This window comes from Crinia signifera, chromosome 7 (assembly GCF_055691185.1).
Source record: "Crinia signifera chromosome 7, ASM5569118v1, whole genome shotgun sequence".
NCBI lineage: Eukaryota > Metazoa > Chordata > Amphibia > Anura > Myobatrachidae > Crinia > Crinia signifera.
The window spans coordinates 28,945,583-28,962,912 of record NC_139223.1 but is presented as its reverse complement, the minus strand read 5'-3'; the positions used below and the strand labels follow the sequence as shown (position 1 = coordinate 28,962,912).

At 56.3% G+C, this 17,330-nt stretch overlaps 1 protein-coding gene across 3 annotated transcripts in view; it reads right to left on the bottom strand.

Annotated features, from left to right (window-relative positions):
* The window catches only part of SEPTIN12 (septin 12), a 134,997-nt gene that overhangs the window by 41,667 nt on the left and 76,000 nt on the right, over positions 1-17,330 (bottom strand). The window contains exon 1 of one of the 3 annotated variants that reach the window (XM_083152730.1): positions 498-637. The exons of the other annotated variants lie outside the window; for them this stretch is intronic. The gene's annotated coding sequence lies outside the window, so the exon portion shown is untranslated. Of the gene's footprint in view, positions 1-497; positions 638-17,330 lie in introns of those variants that run through there. 3 annotated transcript variants of the gene reach the window in all.

Below are 17,330 nucleotides of genomic sequence, written 5' to 3'. Positions count from 1 at the left end.
AGTTCCAGATTCAAAAATCTACAGTGTTTAGAGATAGTCAATGGGTCGACATGCACAATGTCGACACAAGCTCAAGGCAAAATCACAGTGATGGGACAGTGAAGGTCAAAAAAAACACATGGAAAATGTTGACACAGAGTTTTTAGGGGGCTTTTGGTGCCAGTGTCATCAAATGGGCATATGGACCCCCCAATTAGTGCTAGCCCAATTAGACTGTCTATAAATGCAGATCACAATTAAACTCCTAGGAATGGCACGGACAAAGCCAAACCGGACCCAGTACGTCTGTCATAACTAATCCATGTCTGCGTGCAATGGCCGACATTCATGTACATCTGTTAGCCATATGATTCTCATTACCGTGGCAACAAGGCGATAACGAATGGGCGCATAAATCTCCACCATCGGCAGATTTTATCCTCGCTTCTGCAGCTGGTGCCCATTTCTTTAGAAACAGGAATCTCACTAAATCACAGCGAAACCCTCTCCCATCATACCTATCTGTCAGTTATACCGCCTCCTGACAGGATCGCCGACGTCTTGTTATCATTCCACAGATAGAAGCACAAGATGTTTCCCATCTATATCACATTCCTGCAGCCGAGCGCTGGTTCCTGGGCTCGCCGTGTCTTCTGATTATACAACAGCCCTGCATCGCCTCCCGTCACTCTGCCCTGACAGCTGTCACTCCACACTCATCACTCTCGCTGCTCCACCAAATCCTGCGCCCCTCTCACCTGTCCCTCTATTTCCTAAGCTGTCTCTCATCTGTCTGACCTGCTTGTATTGCTGTCACACCGCAAATGGGCTCTTATCCCCAGGGTGCGTGACTTGGACAGGGGCCGCTGACATGCCAGAGCTTAAGGAATTCTCTAATTAACAAGTAAATTACCAGCAAGATTCTGTCACCAGGACAGAGGAAAATGGATGGAGGTGTAAAGTGCCTGGAATTTGGCCTGTGATCAGCCTTCATAGTGTAGGTATGACATAAGCACCTGTTCCTACATGTATGACAGGTCTCACCCAGGGGTGCCAATCTGCATTCCTCCACTACCTCTACTAAAATACTGGTTTACTGTCCTGCGTCCCCCATGTCCTATCACTGATGTGTCCTCACTGTCCTGCTTCCCCCTTGTCCTGTCACTGATGTGTCCTCACTGTACTGCGTCCCCCATGTCCTATCACTGATGTGTCCTCACTGTACTGCGTCCCCTATGTCCCATCACTCATGTGTCCCTCACTGTCCTGCGTCCCCCATGTCCTATCACTGATGTGTCCCTCACTGTCCTGCTTCCCCCATGTCCTGTCACTGATGTGTCCCTCACTGTCCTGCTTCCCCCTTGTCCTTTCACTGATGTGTCCTCACTGTACTGCGTCCCCTATGTCCCATCACTGATGTGTCCCTCACTGTCCTGCGTCCTCCATGTCCTGTCACTGATGTGTCCTCACTGTCCTGCGTCCCCATGTCCTGTCACTGATGTGTCCCTCACTGTCCTGAGTCCCCCATATCCTGTCACTAATGTGTCCTCACTGTCCTGCGTCCCCCATGTCCTGTCACTGATGTGTCCTTACTGTCCTGCGTCCCCCATGTCCTATCACTGATGTGTCCTCACAGTCCTGCATCCCCCATGTCCTGTCACTGATGTGTCCCTCACTGTCCTGCATCCCCCATGTCCTGTCACTGATGTGTCCCTCACTGTCCTGCAACCCCCATGTCCTGTCACTGATGTCTCCCTCACTGTTCTGCGTCCCCCTTGTCCTGTCACTGATGTGTCCCTCACTGTCCTGCATCCCCCATGTCCTGTCACTGATGTGTCCTCACTGTCCTGTGTCCCCTATGTCCCGTCACTGATGTGTCCTCACTGTCCTGCTTCCCCCATGTCCTGTCACTGATGTGTCCTCACAGTCCTGCTTCCCCCTTGTCCTGTCACTGATGTCTCCCTCACTGTTCTGCGTCCCCCTTGTCCTGTCACTGATGTGTCCTCACAGTCCTGCTTCCCCCTTGTCCTGTCACTGATGTCTCCCTCACTGTTCTGCGTCACCCATGTCCTGTCACTGATGTGTCCCTCACTGTCCTGCGTCCCCCATGTCCCATCACTGATGTGTCCTCACTGTCCTGCGTCCCCCATGTCCTGTCACTGATGTGTCCTCACAGTCCTGCATCCCCCATGTCCTGTCACTGATGTGTCCTCACTGTCCTGTGTCCCCTATGTCCCGTCACTGATGTGTCCTCACTGTCCTGCTTCCCCCATGTCCTGTCACTGATGTGTCCTCACTGTCCTGCGTCCCCCTTGTCCTGTCACTGATGTGTCCTCACTGTCCTGTGTCCCCTATGTCCCGTCACTGATGTGTCCTCACTGTCCTGCTTCCCCCATGTCCTGTCACTGATGTGTCCTCACTGTCCTGCGTCCCCCTTGTCCTGTCACTGATGTGTCCCTCACTGTCCTGCATCCCCCATGTCCTGTCACTGATGTGTCCTCACTGTCCTGCGTCCCCCATGTCCTGTCACTGATGTGTCCTCACTGTCCTGCGTCCCCCATGTCCTGTCACTGATGTGTCCTCACTGTCCTGCGTCCCCCATGTCCTGTCACTGATGTCTCCCTCACTGTTCTGCGTCCCCCTTGTCCTGTCACTGATGTGTCCCTCACTGTCCTGCATCCCCCATGTCCTGTCACTGATGTGTCCTCACTGTCCTGCGTCCCCCATGTCCTGTCACTGATGTGTCCTCACTGTCCTGCGTCCCCCATGTCCTGTCACTGATGTGTCCTCACTGTCCTGCGTCCCTCATGTCCTGTCACTGATGTCTCCTCACTGTCCTGCATCCCCCATGTCCTGTCACTGATGTGTCCCTCACTGTCCTGCATCCCCCATGTCCCGTCACTGATGTCTCCCTCACTGTCATGTGTACCCCATGTCCTGTCACTGATGTCTCCCTCACTGTCCTGCGTCCCCCATGTCCGATAACTGATGTGTCCTCACAGTCCTGCATCCCCCATGTCCTGTCACTGATGTGTCCTCACAGTCCTGCATCCCCCATGTCCTGTCACTGATGTGTCCTCACTGTCCTGCTTCCCCCATGTCCTGTCACTGATGTGTCCTCACTGTCCTGCGTCCCCCATGTCCTGTCACTGATGTGTCCTCACTGTACTGCGTCCCCCATGTCCTGTCACTGATGTGTCCTCACTATACTGTGTCCCCTATGTCCCATCACTGATGTGTCCTCACTGTACTGCGTCCCCCATGTCCTGTCACTGATGTGTCCTCACTATACTGTGTCCCCTATGTCCCATCACTGATGTGTCCCTCACTATCCTGCGCCCCCCATGTCCTGTCACTGATGTGTCCTCACTGTCCTGCATCCCCCATGTCCTGTCACTGATGTGTCCTCACTGTCCTGTGTCCCCTATGTCCCGTCACTGATGTGTCCTCACTGTCCTGCTTCCCCCATGTCCTGTCACTGATGTGTCCTCACTGTACTGCGTCCCCCATGTCCTGTCACTGATGTGTCCCTCACTGTCCTGCGTCCCCCATGTCCTGTCACTGATGTGTCCCTCACTGTCCTGCATCCCCCTTGTCCTGTCAATGATGTGTCCCTAACTGTCCTGCGTCCCCCATGTCCTGTTACTGATGTGTCCTCACTGTCCTGTGTCCCCCATGTCCCGTCACTAATGTGTCCTCACTGTACTGCGTCCCCATGTCCTGTCACTGATGTGTCCTCACTGTCCTGAGTCCCCCATGTCCTGTCACTGATGTGTCCCTCGCTGTCCTGCGTCCCCCATGTCCTATCACTGATGTGTCCTCACTGTCCTGCATCCCCCATGTCCTGTCACTGATGTGTCCTCACTGTCCTGCGTCCCCCATGTCCTGTCACTGATGTGTCCTCACTGTACTGCGTCCCCATGTCCTGTCACTGATGTGTCCTCACTGTACTGCGTCCCCCATGTCCTGTCGCTGATGTGTCCTCACTGTCCTGTGTCCCCCTTGTCCTGTCACTGATGTGTCCTCACTGTCCTGCGTCCTCCATGTCCCGTCACTAATGTGTCCTCACTGTACTGCGTCCCCATGTCCTGTCATTGATGTGTCCTCACTGTACTGCGTCCCCCATGTCCTGTCGCTGATGTGTCTCTCACTGTCCTGTGTACCCCATGTCCTGTCACTGATGTGTCCCCCACTGTCCTGTGTCCCCCTTGTCCTGTCACTGATGTGTCTCTCACTGTCCTGTGTACCCCATGTCCTGTCACTGATGTGTCCCCCACTGTCCTGTGTCCCCCATGTCCTGTCACTGATGTGTCCCTCACTGTCCTGTCACTGATGTGTCCTCACTGTACTGCATCCCCCATGTCCTGTCACTGATGTGTCCTCACTGTCCTGCGTCCCCCATGTCCTGTCACTGTTGTGTCCTCACTGTCCTGCGTCCCCCATGTCCCACCACTGATGTGTCCTCACTGTCCTGCGTCCCCCATGTCCCTCACTATACTGCGTCCCCCATGTGTCCCTCACTGTCCTGCATCCCCCATGCCCTGTCACTGATGAGTCCCTCACTGTGTCCCCCATGTCCTGTCACTGATGTGTCCTCACTGTCCTGCATCACCCCATGTCCTGTCACCCGATGTGTCCCTCACTATACTGCGTCCCCTATGTCCTGTCACTGATTTGTCCTCACTGTCCTGCGTCCCCCATGTCCTGTCACTGATGTGTCCTCACTGTCCTGCGTCCCCCATGTCCCTCACTATACTGCGTCCCCCATGTGTCCCTCACTGTCCTGTGTCCCCCATGTCCTGTCACTGATGTGTCCTCACTGTCCTGCATCTTCCATGTCCTGTCACTGATGTGTCCCTCACTGTCCTGTGTCCCCCATGTCCTGTCACTGATGTGTCCTCACTGTCCTGTCACTGATGTATCCTCACTGTCCTGCGTCCCCCATGTCCCTCACTATACTGCATCCCCCATGTCCTGTCACTGATGTGTGCCTCACTGTCCTCCGTCCCCCATGTCCCTCACTATACTGTGTCCCCCATGTCCTGTCACTGATGTGTCCTCACTGTCCTGTCACTGATGTATCCTCACTGTCCTGCGTCCCCCATGTCCCTCACTATACTGCGTCCCCCATGTCCTGTCACTGATGTGTGCCTCACTGTCCTCCGTCCCCCATGTCCCTCACTATACTGTGTCCCCCATGTCCTGTCACTGATGTGTCCTCACTGTCCTGCGTCTCCCATGTCCTGTCACTGATGTGTCCTCACTGTCCTGCGTCCCCTATGTCCCGTCACTGATGTCTCCCTCACTGTCCTGCGTCCCCCATGTCCTGTCACTGATGTGTCCCTCACTGTCCTGCGTCCCCCATGCCCTGTCACTGATGTGTCCTCACTGTCCTGCGTCTCCCATGTCCTGTCACTGATGTGTCCCTCACTGTCCTGCGTCCCCCATGTCCTGTCACCGATGTGTCCTCACTGTCCTGCATCCCCCATGTCCTGTCACTGATGTGTCCCTCACTGTCCTGCGTCCCCCATGTCCTGTCACTGATGTGTCCCTCACTGTCCTGCGTCCCCCATGTCCTGTCACTGATGTGTCCCTCACTGTCCTGTCACTGATGTGTCCTCACTGTCCTGCGTCCCCTATGTCCCGTCACTGATGTCTCCCTCACTGTCCTGCGTCCCCCATGTCCTGTCACTGATGTGTCCCTCACTGTCCTGCTTCCCCCTTGTCCTGTCACTGATGTGTCCTCACTGTCCTGCATCCCCCATGTCCTGTCACTGATGTGTCCCTCACTGTCCTGCGTCCCCCATGTCCTGTCACTGATGTGTCCTCACTGTCCTGCGTCCCCCATGTCCTGTCACTGATGTGTCCCTCACTGTCCTGCGTCCCCCATGTCCTGTCACTGATGTGTCCCTCACTGTCCTGCATCCCCCATGTCCTGTCACTGATGTCTCCTCACTGTTCTGCGTCCTCCATGTCCTATAACTGATGTGTCCTCACTGTCCTGCATCCCCCATGTCCTGTCACTGATGTGTCCCTCACTGTCCTGCGTCCCCCATGTCCTGTCACTGATGTGTCCTCACTGTCCTGCGTCCCCCATGTCCTGTCACTGATGTGTCCCTCACTGTCCTGCGTCCCCCATGTCCTGTCACTGATGTGTCCCTCACTGTCCTGCGTCCCCCATGTCCTGTCACTGATGTGTCCCTCACTGTCCTGCGTCCCCCATGTCCTGTCACTGATGTGCCCTCACTGTCCTGCATCCCCCATGTCCTGTCACTGATGTCTCCTCACTGTCCTGCGTCCTCCATGTCCTATAACTGATGTGTCCTCACTGTCCTGCATCCCCCATGTCCTGTCACTGATGTGTCCCTCACTGTCCTGCGTCCCCCATGTCCTGTCACTGATGTGTCCTCACTGTCCTGCGTCCCCCATGTCCTGTCACTGATGTGTCCCTCACTGTCCTGCGTCCCCCATGTCCTGTCACTGATGTGCCCTCACTGTCATGCATCCCCCATGTCCTGTCACTGATGTCTCCTCACTGTCCTGCGTCCTCCATGTCCTATAACTGATGTGTCCCTCACTGTTCTGTTACTGATGTGTCCTCACTGTACTGTGTCCCCCATGTCCTGTCACTGATGTGTCCCTCACTGTCCTGCATCCCCCATGTCCCGTCACTGATGTCTCCCTCACTGTCCTGTGTACCCCATGTCCTGTCACTGATGTCTCCCTCACTGTCCTGCGTCCCCCATGTCCTGTCACTGATGTGTCCTCACAGTCCTGCATCCCCCATGTCCTGTCACTGATGTGTCCTCACAGTCCTGCATCCCCCATGTCCTGTCACTGATGTGTCCCTCACTGTCCTGCATCCCCCATGTCCTGTCACTGATGTGTCCTCACTGTCCTGCTTCCCCCTTGTCCTGTCACTGATGTGTCCTCACTGTACTGCGTCCCCCATGTCCTGTCACTGATGTGTCCTCACTATACTGTGTCCCCTATGTCCCATCACTGATGTGTCCCTCACTATCCTGCGCCCCCCATGTCCTGTCACTGATGTGTCCTCACTGTCCTGCGTCCCCCATGTCCTGTCACTGATGTGTCCTCACAGTCCTGCATCCCCCATGTCCTGTCACTGATGTGTCCCTCACTGTCCTGCATCCCCCATGTCCTGTCACTGATGTGTCCTCACTGTCCTGTGTCCCCTATGTCCCGTCACTGATGTGTCCTCACTGTCCTGCTTCCCCCATGTCCTGTCACTGATGTGTCCCTCACTGTCCTGCGTCCCCCATATCCTATCACTGATGTGTCCTCACTGTCCTGCTTCCCCCTTGTCCTGTCACTGATGTGTCCTCACTGTACTGCGTCCCCTATGTCCCATCACTGATGTGTCCCTCACTATCCTGCGCCCCCCATGTCCTGTCACTGATGTGTCCTCACTGTCCTGCGTCCCCCATGTCCTGTCACTGATGTGTCCTCACTGTACTGCGTCCCCTATGTCCCATCACTGATGTGTCCCTCACTGTCCTGAGTCCCCCATATCCTGTCACTAATGTGTCCTCACTGTCCTGCGTCCCCCATGTCCTGTCACTGATGTGTCCTTACTGTCCTGCGTCCCCCATGTCCTATCACTGATGTGTCCTCACAGTCCTGCATCCCCCATGTCCTGTCACTGATGTGTCCCTCACTGTCCTGCATCCCCCATGTCCTGTCACTGATGTGTCCCTCACTGTCCTGCAACCCCCATGTCCTGTCACTGATGTCTCCCTCACTGTTCTGCGTCCCCCTTGTCCTGTCACTGATGTGTCCCTCACTGTCCTGCATCCCCCATGTCCTGTCACTGATGTGTCCTCACTGTCCTGTGTCCCCTATGTCCCGTCACTGATGTGTCCTCACTGTCCTGCTTCCCCCATGTCCTGTCACTGATGTCTCCCTCACTGTTCTGCGTCCCCCTTGTCCTGTCACTGATGTGTCCTCACAGTCCTGCTTCCCCCTTGTCCTGTCACTGATGTCTCCCTCACTGTTCTGCGTCACCCATGTCCTGTCACTGATGTGTCCCTCACTGTCCTGCGTCCCCCATGTCCCATCACTGATGTGTCCTCACTGTCCTGCGTCCCCCATGTCCTGTCACTGATGTGTCCTCACAGTCCTGCATCCCCCATGTCCTGTCACTGATGTGTCCTCACTGTCCTGTGTCCCCTATGTCCCGTCACTGATGTGTCCTCACTGTCCTGCTTCCCCCATGTCCTGTCACTGATGTGTCCTCACTGTCCTGCGTCCCCCTTGTCCTGTCACTGATGTGTCCCTCACTGTCCTGCATCCCCCATGTCCTGTCACTGATGTGTCCTCACTGTCCTGCGTCCCCCATGTCCTGTCACTGATGTGTCCTCACTGTCCTGAGTCCCCCATATCCTGTCACTGATGTGTCCCTCACTGTCCTGCGTCCCCCATGTCCCATCACTGATGTGTCCTCACTGTCCTGCGTCCCCCATGTCCTGTCACTGATGTGTCCTCACAGTCCTGCATCCCCCATGTCCTGTCACTGATGTGTCCTCACTGTCCTGTGTCCCCTACGTCCCGTCACTGATGTGTCCTCACTGTCCTGCTTCCCCCATGTCCTGTCACTGATGTGTCCTCACTGTCCTGCGTCCCCCTTGTCCTGTCACTGATGTGTCCCTCACTGTCCTGCATCCCCCATGTCCTGTCACTGATGTGTCCTCACTGTCCTGCGTCCCCCATGTCCTGTCACTGATGTGTCCTCACTGTCCTGCGTCCCCCATGTCCTGTCACTGATGTGTCCTCACTGTCCTGCGTCCCCCATGTCCTGTCACTGATGTCTCCCTCACTGTTCTGCGTCCCCCATGTCCTGTCACTGATGTCTCCTCACTGTCCTGCATCCCCCATGTCCTGTCACTGATGTGTCCCTCACTGTCCTGCATCCCCCATGTCCCGTCACTGATGTCTCCCTCACTGTCCTGTGTACCCCATGTCCTGTCACTGATGTCTCCCTCACTGTCCTGCGTCCCCCATGTCCTATAACTGATGTGTCCTCACAGTCCTGCATCCCCCATGTCCTGTCACTGATGTGTCCTCACAGTCCTGCATCCCCCATGTCCTGTCACTGATGTGTCCCTCACTGTCCTGCATCCCCCATGTCCTGTCACTGATGTGTCCTCACTGTCCTGCTTCCCCCATGTCCTGTCACTGATGTGTCCTCACTGTCCTGCGTCCCCCATGTCCTGTCACTGATGTGTCCTCACTGTACTGCGTCCCCCATGTCCCGTCACTGATGTGTCCTCACTATACTGTGTCCCCTATGTCCCATCACTGATGTGTCCCTCACTATCCTGCGCCCCCCATGTCCTGTCACTGATGTGTCCTCACTGTCCTGCGTCCCCCATGTCCTGTCACTGATGTGTCCTCACAGTCCTGCATCCCCCATGTCCTGTCACTGATGTGTCCCTCACTGTCCTGCATCCCCCATGTCCTGTCACTGATGTGTCCTCACTGTCCTGTGTCCCCTATGTCCCGTCACTGATGTGTCCTCACTGTCCTGCTTCCCCCATGTCCTGTCACTGATGTGTCCTCACTGTCCTGCGTCCCCCATGTCCTGTCACTGATGTGTCCCTCACTGTCCTGCTTCCCCCATGTCCTGTCACTGATGTGTCCTCACTGTCCTGCGTCCCCCATGTCCTGTCACTGATGTGTCCCTCACTGTCCTGCGTCCCCCATGTCCCGTCACTAATGTGTCCTCACTGTACTGCGTCCCCATGTCCTGTCACTGATGTGTCCTCACTGTCCTGAGTCCCCCTTGTCCTGTCACTGATGTGTCCTCACTGTCCTGCGTCCCCCATGTCCTGTCACTGATGTGTCCTCACTGTACTGCGTCCCCATGTCCTGTCACTGATGTGTCCTCACTGTACTGCGTCCCCCATGTCCTGTCGCTGATGTGTCCTCACTGTCCTGTGTCCCCCTTGTCCTGTCACTGATGTGTCCTCACTGTCCTGCGTCCTCCATGTCCCGTCACTAATGTGTCCTCACTGTACTGCGTCCCCATGTCCTGTCATTGATGTGTCCTCACTGTACTGCGTCCCCCATGTCCTGTCGCTGATGTGTCTCTCACTGTCCTGTGTACCCCATGTCCTGTCACTGATGTGTCCCCCACTGTCCTGTGTCCCCCTTGTCCTGTCACTGATGTGTCTCTCACTGTCCTGTGTACCCCATGTCCTGTCACTGATGTGTCCCCCACTGTCCTGTGTCCCCCATGTCCTGTCACTGATGTGTCCCTCACTGTCCTGTCACTGATGTGTCCTCACTGTACTGCATCCCCCATGTCCTGTCACTGATGTGTCCTCACTGTCCTGCGTCCCCCATGTCCTGTCACTGTTGTGTCCTCACTGTCCTGCGTCCCCCATGTCCCACCACTGATGTGTCCTCACTGTCCTGCGTCCCCCATGTCCCTCACTATACTGCGTCCCCCATGTGTCCCTCACTGTCCTGCATCCCCCATGCCCTGTCACTGATGAGTCCCTCACTGTGTCCCCCATGTCCTGTCACTGATGTGTCCTCACTGTCCTGCATCACCCCATGTCCTGTCACCCGATGTGTCCCTCACTATACTGCGTCCCCTATGTCCTGTCACTGATGTGTCCTCACTGTCCTGCGTCCCCCATGTCCCTCACTATACTGCGTCCCCCATGTGTCCCTCACTGTCCTGTGTCCCCCATGTCCTGTCACTGATGTGTCCTCACTGTCCTGCGTCCCCCATGTCCCTCACTATACTGCGTCCCCCATGTGTCCCTCACTGTCCTGTGTCCCCCATGTCCTGTCACTGATGTGTCCCTCACTGTCCTGCGTCCCCCATGTCCTGTCACTGATGTGTCCCTCACTGTCCTGCGTCCCCCATGTCCTGTCACTGATGTGTCCTCACTGTCCTGTCACTGATGTATCCTCACTGTCCTGCGTCCCCCATGTCCCTCACTATACTGCATCCCCCATGTCCTGTCACTGATGTGTGCCTCACTGTCCTCCGTCCCCCATGTCCCTCACTATACTGTGTCCCCCATGTCCTGTCACTGATGTGTCCTCACTGTCCTGTCACTGATGTATCCTCACTGTCCTGCGTCCCCCATGTCCCTCACTATACTGCGTCCCCCATGTCCTGTCACTGATGTGTGCCTCACTGTCCTCCGTCCCCCATGTCCCTCACTATACTGTGTCCCCCATGTCCTGTCACTGATGTGTCCTCACTGTCCTGCGTCTCCCATGTCCTGTCACTGATGTGTCCCTCACTGTCCTGCGTCCCCCATGTCCTGTCACCGATGTGTCCTCACTGTCCTGCGTCCCCTATGTCCCGTCACTGATGTCTCCCTCACTGTCCTGCGTCCCCCATGTCCTGTCACTGATGTGTCCCTCACTGTCCTGCATCCCCCATGCCCTGTCACTGATGTGTCCTCACTGTCCTGCGTCTCCCATGTCCTGTCACTGATGTGTCCCTCACTGTCCTGCGTCCCCCATGTCCTGTCACCGATGTGTCCTCACTGTCCTGCGTCCCCATATCCCATCACTGTTTTGTCCCTCACTGTCCTGTCACTGATGTGTCCTCACTGTCCTGCGTCCCCCATGTCCTGTCAATGATGTGTCCTCACTGTCCTGTGTCCCCTATGTCCCGTCACTGATGTCTCCCTCACTGTCCTGCGTCCCCCATGTCCTGTCACTGATGTGTCCCTCACTGTCCTGCTTCCCCCTTGTCCTGTCACTGATGTGTCCTCACTGTCCTGCATCCCCCATGTCCTGTCACTGATGTGTCCCTCACTGTCCTGCGTCCCCCATGTCCTGTCACTGATGTGTCCTCACTGTCCTGCGTCCCCCATGTCCTGTCACTGATGTGTCCCTCACTGTCCTGCGTCCCCCATGTCCTGTCACTGATGTGTCCCTCACTGTCCTGCATCCCCCATGTCCTGTCACTGATGTCTCCTCACTGTTCTGCGTCCTCCATGTCCTATAACTGATGTGTCCTCACTGTCCTGCATCCCCCATGTCCTGTCACTGATGTGTCCCTCACTGTCCTGCGTCCCCCATGTCCTGTCACTGATGTGTCCTCACTGTCCTGCGTCCCCCATGTCCTGTCACTGATGTGTCCCTCACTGTCCTGCGTCCCCCATGTCCTGTCACTGATGTGTCCCTCACTGTCCTGCGTCCCCCATGTCCTGTCACTGATGTGTCCCTCACTGTCCTGCGTCCCCCATGTCCTGTCACTGATGTGCCCTCACTGTCCTGCATCCCCCATGTCCTGTCACTGATGTCTCCTCACTGTCCTGCGTCCTCCATGTCCTATAACTGATGTGTCCTCACTGTCCTGCATCCCCCATGTCCTGTCACTGATGTGTCCCTCACTGTCCTGCGTCCCCCATGTCCTGTCACTGATGTGTCCTCACTGTCCTGCGTCCCCCATGTCCTGTCACTGATGTGTCCCTCACTGTCCTGCGTCCCCCATGTCCTGTCACTGATGTGCCCTCACTGTCATGCATCCCCCATGTCCTGTCACTGATGTCTCCTCACTGTCCTGCGTCCTCCATGTCCTATAACTGATGTGTCCCTCACTGTTCTGTTACTGATGTGTCCTCACTGTACTGTGTCCCCCATGTCCTGTCACTGATGTGTCCCTCACTGTCCTGCATCCCCCATGTCCCGTCACTGATGTCTCCCTCACTGTCCTGTGTACCCCATGTCCTGTCACTGATGTCTCCCTCACTGTCCTGCGTCCCCCATGTCCTGTCACTGATGTGTCCTCACAGTCCTGCATCCCCCATGTCCTGTCACTGATGTGTCCCTCACTGTCCTGCATCCCCCATGTCCTGTCACTGATGTGTCCTCACTGTCCTGCTTCCCCCTTGTCCTGTCACTGATGTGTCCTCACTGTACTGCGTCCCCCATGTCCTGTCACTGATGTGTCCTCACTATACTGTGTCCCCTATGTCCCATCACTGATGTGTCCCTCACTATCCTGCGCCCCCCATGTCCTGTCACTGATGTGTCCTCACTGTCCTGCGTCCCCCATGTCCTGTCACTGATGTGTCCTCACAGTCCTGCATCCCCCATGTCCTGTCACTGATGTGTCCCTCACTGTCCTGCATCCCCCATGTCCTGTCACTGATGTGTCCTCACTGTCCTGTGTCCCCTATGTCCCGTCACTGATGTGTCCTCACTGTCCTGCTTCCCCCATGTCCTGTCACTGATGTGTCCTCACTGTCCTGCGTCCCCCATGTCCTGTCACTGATGTGTCCCTCACTGTCCTGCGTCCCCCATGTCCTGTCACTGATGTGTCCCTCACTGTCCTGCATCCCCCTTGTCCTGTCAATGATGTGTCCCTCACTGTCCTGCGTCCCCCATGTCCTGTTACTGATGTGTCCCTCACTGTCCTGGGTCACCCCGGTCCTATCACTGATGTGTCTTCACTGTCCTGTGTCCCCCTTGTCCTGTCACTGATGTGTCCTCACTGTCCTGTGTCCCCCTTGTCCTGTCACTGATGTGTCCTCACTGTCCTGTGTCCCCCATGTCCCGTCACTAATGTGTCCTCACTGTACTGCGTCCCCATGTCCTGTCACTGATGTGTCCTCACTGTCCTGAGTCCCCCTTGTCCTGTCACTGATGTGTCCTCACTGTCCTGCGTCCCCCATGTCCTGTCACTGATGTGTCCTCACTGTACTGCGTCCCCATGTCCTGTCACTGATGTGTCCTCACTGTACTGCGTCCCCCATGTCCTGTCGCTGATGTGTCCTCACTGTCCTGCGTCCCCCATGTCCTGTCACTGATGTGTCCCTCACTGTCCTGCGTCCCCCATGTCCTGTCACTGATGTGTCCCTCACTGTCCTGCATCCCCCTTGTCCTGTCAATGATGTGTCCCTCACTGTCCTGCGTCCCCCATGTCCTGTTACTGATGTGTCCCTCACTGTCCTGGGTCACCCCGGTCCTATCACTGATGTGTCTTCACTGTCCTGTGTCCCCCTTGTCCTGTCACTGATGTGTCCTCACTGTCCTGTGTCCCCCTTGTCCTGTCACTGATGTGTCCTCACTGTCCTGTGTCCCCCATGTCCCGTCACTAATGTGTCCTCACTGTCCTGCATCCCCCATGTCCTGTCACTGATGTGTCCCTCACTGTCCTGCATCCCCCATGTCCTGTCACTGATGTGTCCCTTACTGTCCTGCGTCCGACTTGTCCTGTCACTGATGTGTCCCTCACTGTCCTGAGTCCCCCATGTCCTGTCAATGATGTGTCCCTCACTGTCCTGTGTCCCCCATGTCCTGTCACTGATGTGTCCCTCACTGTCCTGCGTCCCCCATGTCCCGTCACTGATGTCTCCCTCACTGTCCTGCGTCCCCCATGTCCTGTCAATGATGTGTCCTCACTGTCCTGTGTCCCCTATGTCCCGTCACTGATGTCTCCCTCACTGTCCTGCGTCCCCCATGTCCTGTCACTGATGTGTCCCTCACTGTCCTGCGTCCCCCATGTCCTGTCACTGATGTGTCCCTCACTGTCCTGCGTCCCCCATGTCCTGTCACTGATGTGTCCTCACTGTCCTGCGTCCCCCATGTCCTGTCACTGATGTGTCCCTCACTGTCCTGCGTCCCCCATGTCCTGTCACTGATGTGTCCCTCACTGTCCTGCATCCCCCATGTCCTGTCACTGATGTCTCCTCACTGTTCTGCGTCCTCCATGTCCTATAACTGATGTGTCCTCACTGTCCTGCATCCCCCATGTCCTGTCACTGATGTGTCCCTCACTGTCCTGCGTCCCCCATGTCCTGTCACTGATGTGTCCTCACTGTCCTGCGTCCCCCATGTCCTGTCACTGATGTGTCCCTCACTGTCCTGCGTCCCCCATGTCCTGTCACTGATGTGTCCCTCACTGTCCTGCGTCCCCCATGTCCTGTCACTGATGTGTCCCTCACTGTCCTGCGTCCCCCATGTCCTGTCACTGATGTGCCCTCACTGTCCTGCATCCCCCATGTCCTGTCACTGATGTCTCCTCACTGTCCTGCGTCCTCCATGTCCTATAACTGATGTGTCCTCACTGTCCTGCATCCCCCATGTCCTGTCACTGATGTGTCCCTCACTGTCCTGCGTCCCCCATGTCCTGTCACTGATGTGTCCTCACTGTCCTGCGTCCCCCATGTCCTGTCACTGATGTGTCCCTCACTGTCCTGCGTCCCCCATGTCCTGTCACTGATGTGCCCTCACTGTCATGCATCCCCCATGTCCTGTCACTGATGTCTCCTCACTGTCCTGCGTCCTCCATGTCCTATAACTGATGTGTCCTCACTGTCCTGCGTCCCCCATGTCCTGTCACTGATGTGTCCCTCACTGTCCTGCATCCCCCATGTCCCGTCACTGATGTCTCCCTCACTGTCCTGTGTACCCCATGTCCTGTCACTGATGTCTCCCTCACTGTCCTGCGTCCCCCATGTCCTGTCACTGATGTGTCCTCACAGTCCTGCATCCCCCATGTCCTGTCACTGATGTGTCCTCACAGTCCTGCATCCCCCATGTCCTGTCACTGATGTGTCCCTCACTGTCCTGCATCCCCCATGTCCTGTCACTGATGTGTCCTCACTGTCCTGCTTCCCCCTTGTCCTGTCACTGATGTGTCCTCACTGTCCTGTGTCCCCTATGTCCCATCACTGATGTGTCCCTCACTATCCTGCGCCCCCCATGTCCTGTCACTGATGTGTCCTCACTGTCCTGCGTCCCCCATGTCCTGTCACTGATGTGTCCTCACAGTCCTGCATCCCCCATGTCCTGTCACTGATGTGTCCCTCACTGTCCTGCATCCCCCATGTCCCGTCACTGATGTGTCCTCACTGTCCTGCTTCCCCCATGTCCTGTCACTGATGTGTCCTCACTGTCCTGCGTCCCCCATGTCCTGTCACTGATGTGTCCCTCACTGTCCTGCGTCCCCCATGTCCTGTCACTGATGTGTCCCTCACTGTCCTGCATCCCCCTTGTCCTGTCAATGATGTGTCCCTCACTGTCCTGCGTCCCCCATGTCCTGTTACTGATGTGTCCCTCACTGTCCTGGGTCACCCCGGTCCTATCACTGATGTGTCTTCACTGTCCTGTGTCCCCCTTGTCCTGTCACTGATGTGTCCTCACTGTCCTGTGTCCCCCTTGTCCTGTCACTGATGTGTCCTCACTGTCCTGTGTCCCCCATGTCCCGTCACTAATGTGTCCTCACTGTACTGCGTCCCCATGTCCTGTCACTGATGTGTCCTCACTGTCCTGAGTCCCCCTTGTCCTGTCACTGATGTGTCCTCACTGTCCTGCGTCCCCCATGTCCTGTCACTGATGTGTCCTCACTGTACTGCGTCCCCATGTCCTGTCACTGATGTGTCCTCACTGTACTGCGTCCCCCATGTCCTGTCGCTGATGTGTCCTCACTGTCCTGTGTCCCCCTTGTCCTGTCACTGATGTGTCCTCACTGTCCTGTGTCCCCCTTGTCCTGTCACTGATGTGTCCTCACTGTCCTGTGTCCCCCATGTCCCGTCACTAATGTGTCCTCACTGTACTGCGTCCCCATGTCCTGTCACTGATGTGTCCTCACTGTCCTGAGTCCCCCTTGTCCTGTCACTGATGTGTCCTCACTGTCCTGCGTCCCCCATGTCCTGTCACTGATGTGTCCTCACTGTACTGCGTCCCCATGTCCTGTCATTGATGTGTCCTCACTGTACTGCGTCCCCCATGTCCTGTCGCTGATGTGTCTCTCACTGTCCTGTGTACCCCATGTCCTGTCACTGATGTGTCCCCCACTGTCCTGTGTCCCCCTTGTCCTGTCACTGATGTGTCTCTCACTGTCCTGTGTACCCCATGTCCTGTCACTGATGTGTCCCCCACTGTCCTGTGTCCCCCATGTCCTGTCACTGATGTGTCCCTCACTGTCCTGTCACTGATGTGTCCTCACTGTACTGCATCCCCCATGTCCTGTCACTGATGTGTCCTCACTGTCCTGCGTCCCCCATGTCCTGTCACTGTTGTGTCCTCACTGTCCTGCGTCCCCCATGTCCCACCACTGATGTGTCCTCACTGTCCTGCGTCCCCCATGTCCCTCACTATACTGCGTCCCCCATGTGTCCCTCACTGTCCTGCATCCCCCATGCCCTGTCACTGATGAGTCCCTCACTGTGTCCCCCATGTCCTGTCACTGATGTGTCCTCACTGTCCTGCATCACCCCATGTCCTGTCACTGATGTGTCCCTCACTGTCCTGTGTCCCCCTTGTCCTGTCACTGATGTCTCCCTCACTGTCCTGCATCCCCCATGTCCTGTCACTGATGTGTCCTCACAGTCCTGCATCCCCCATGTCCT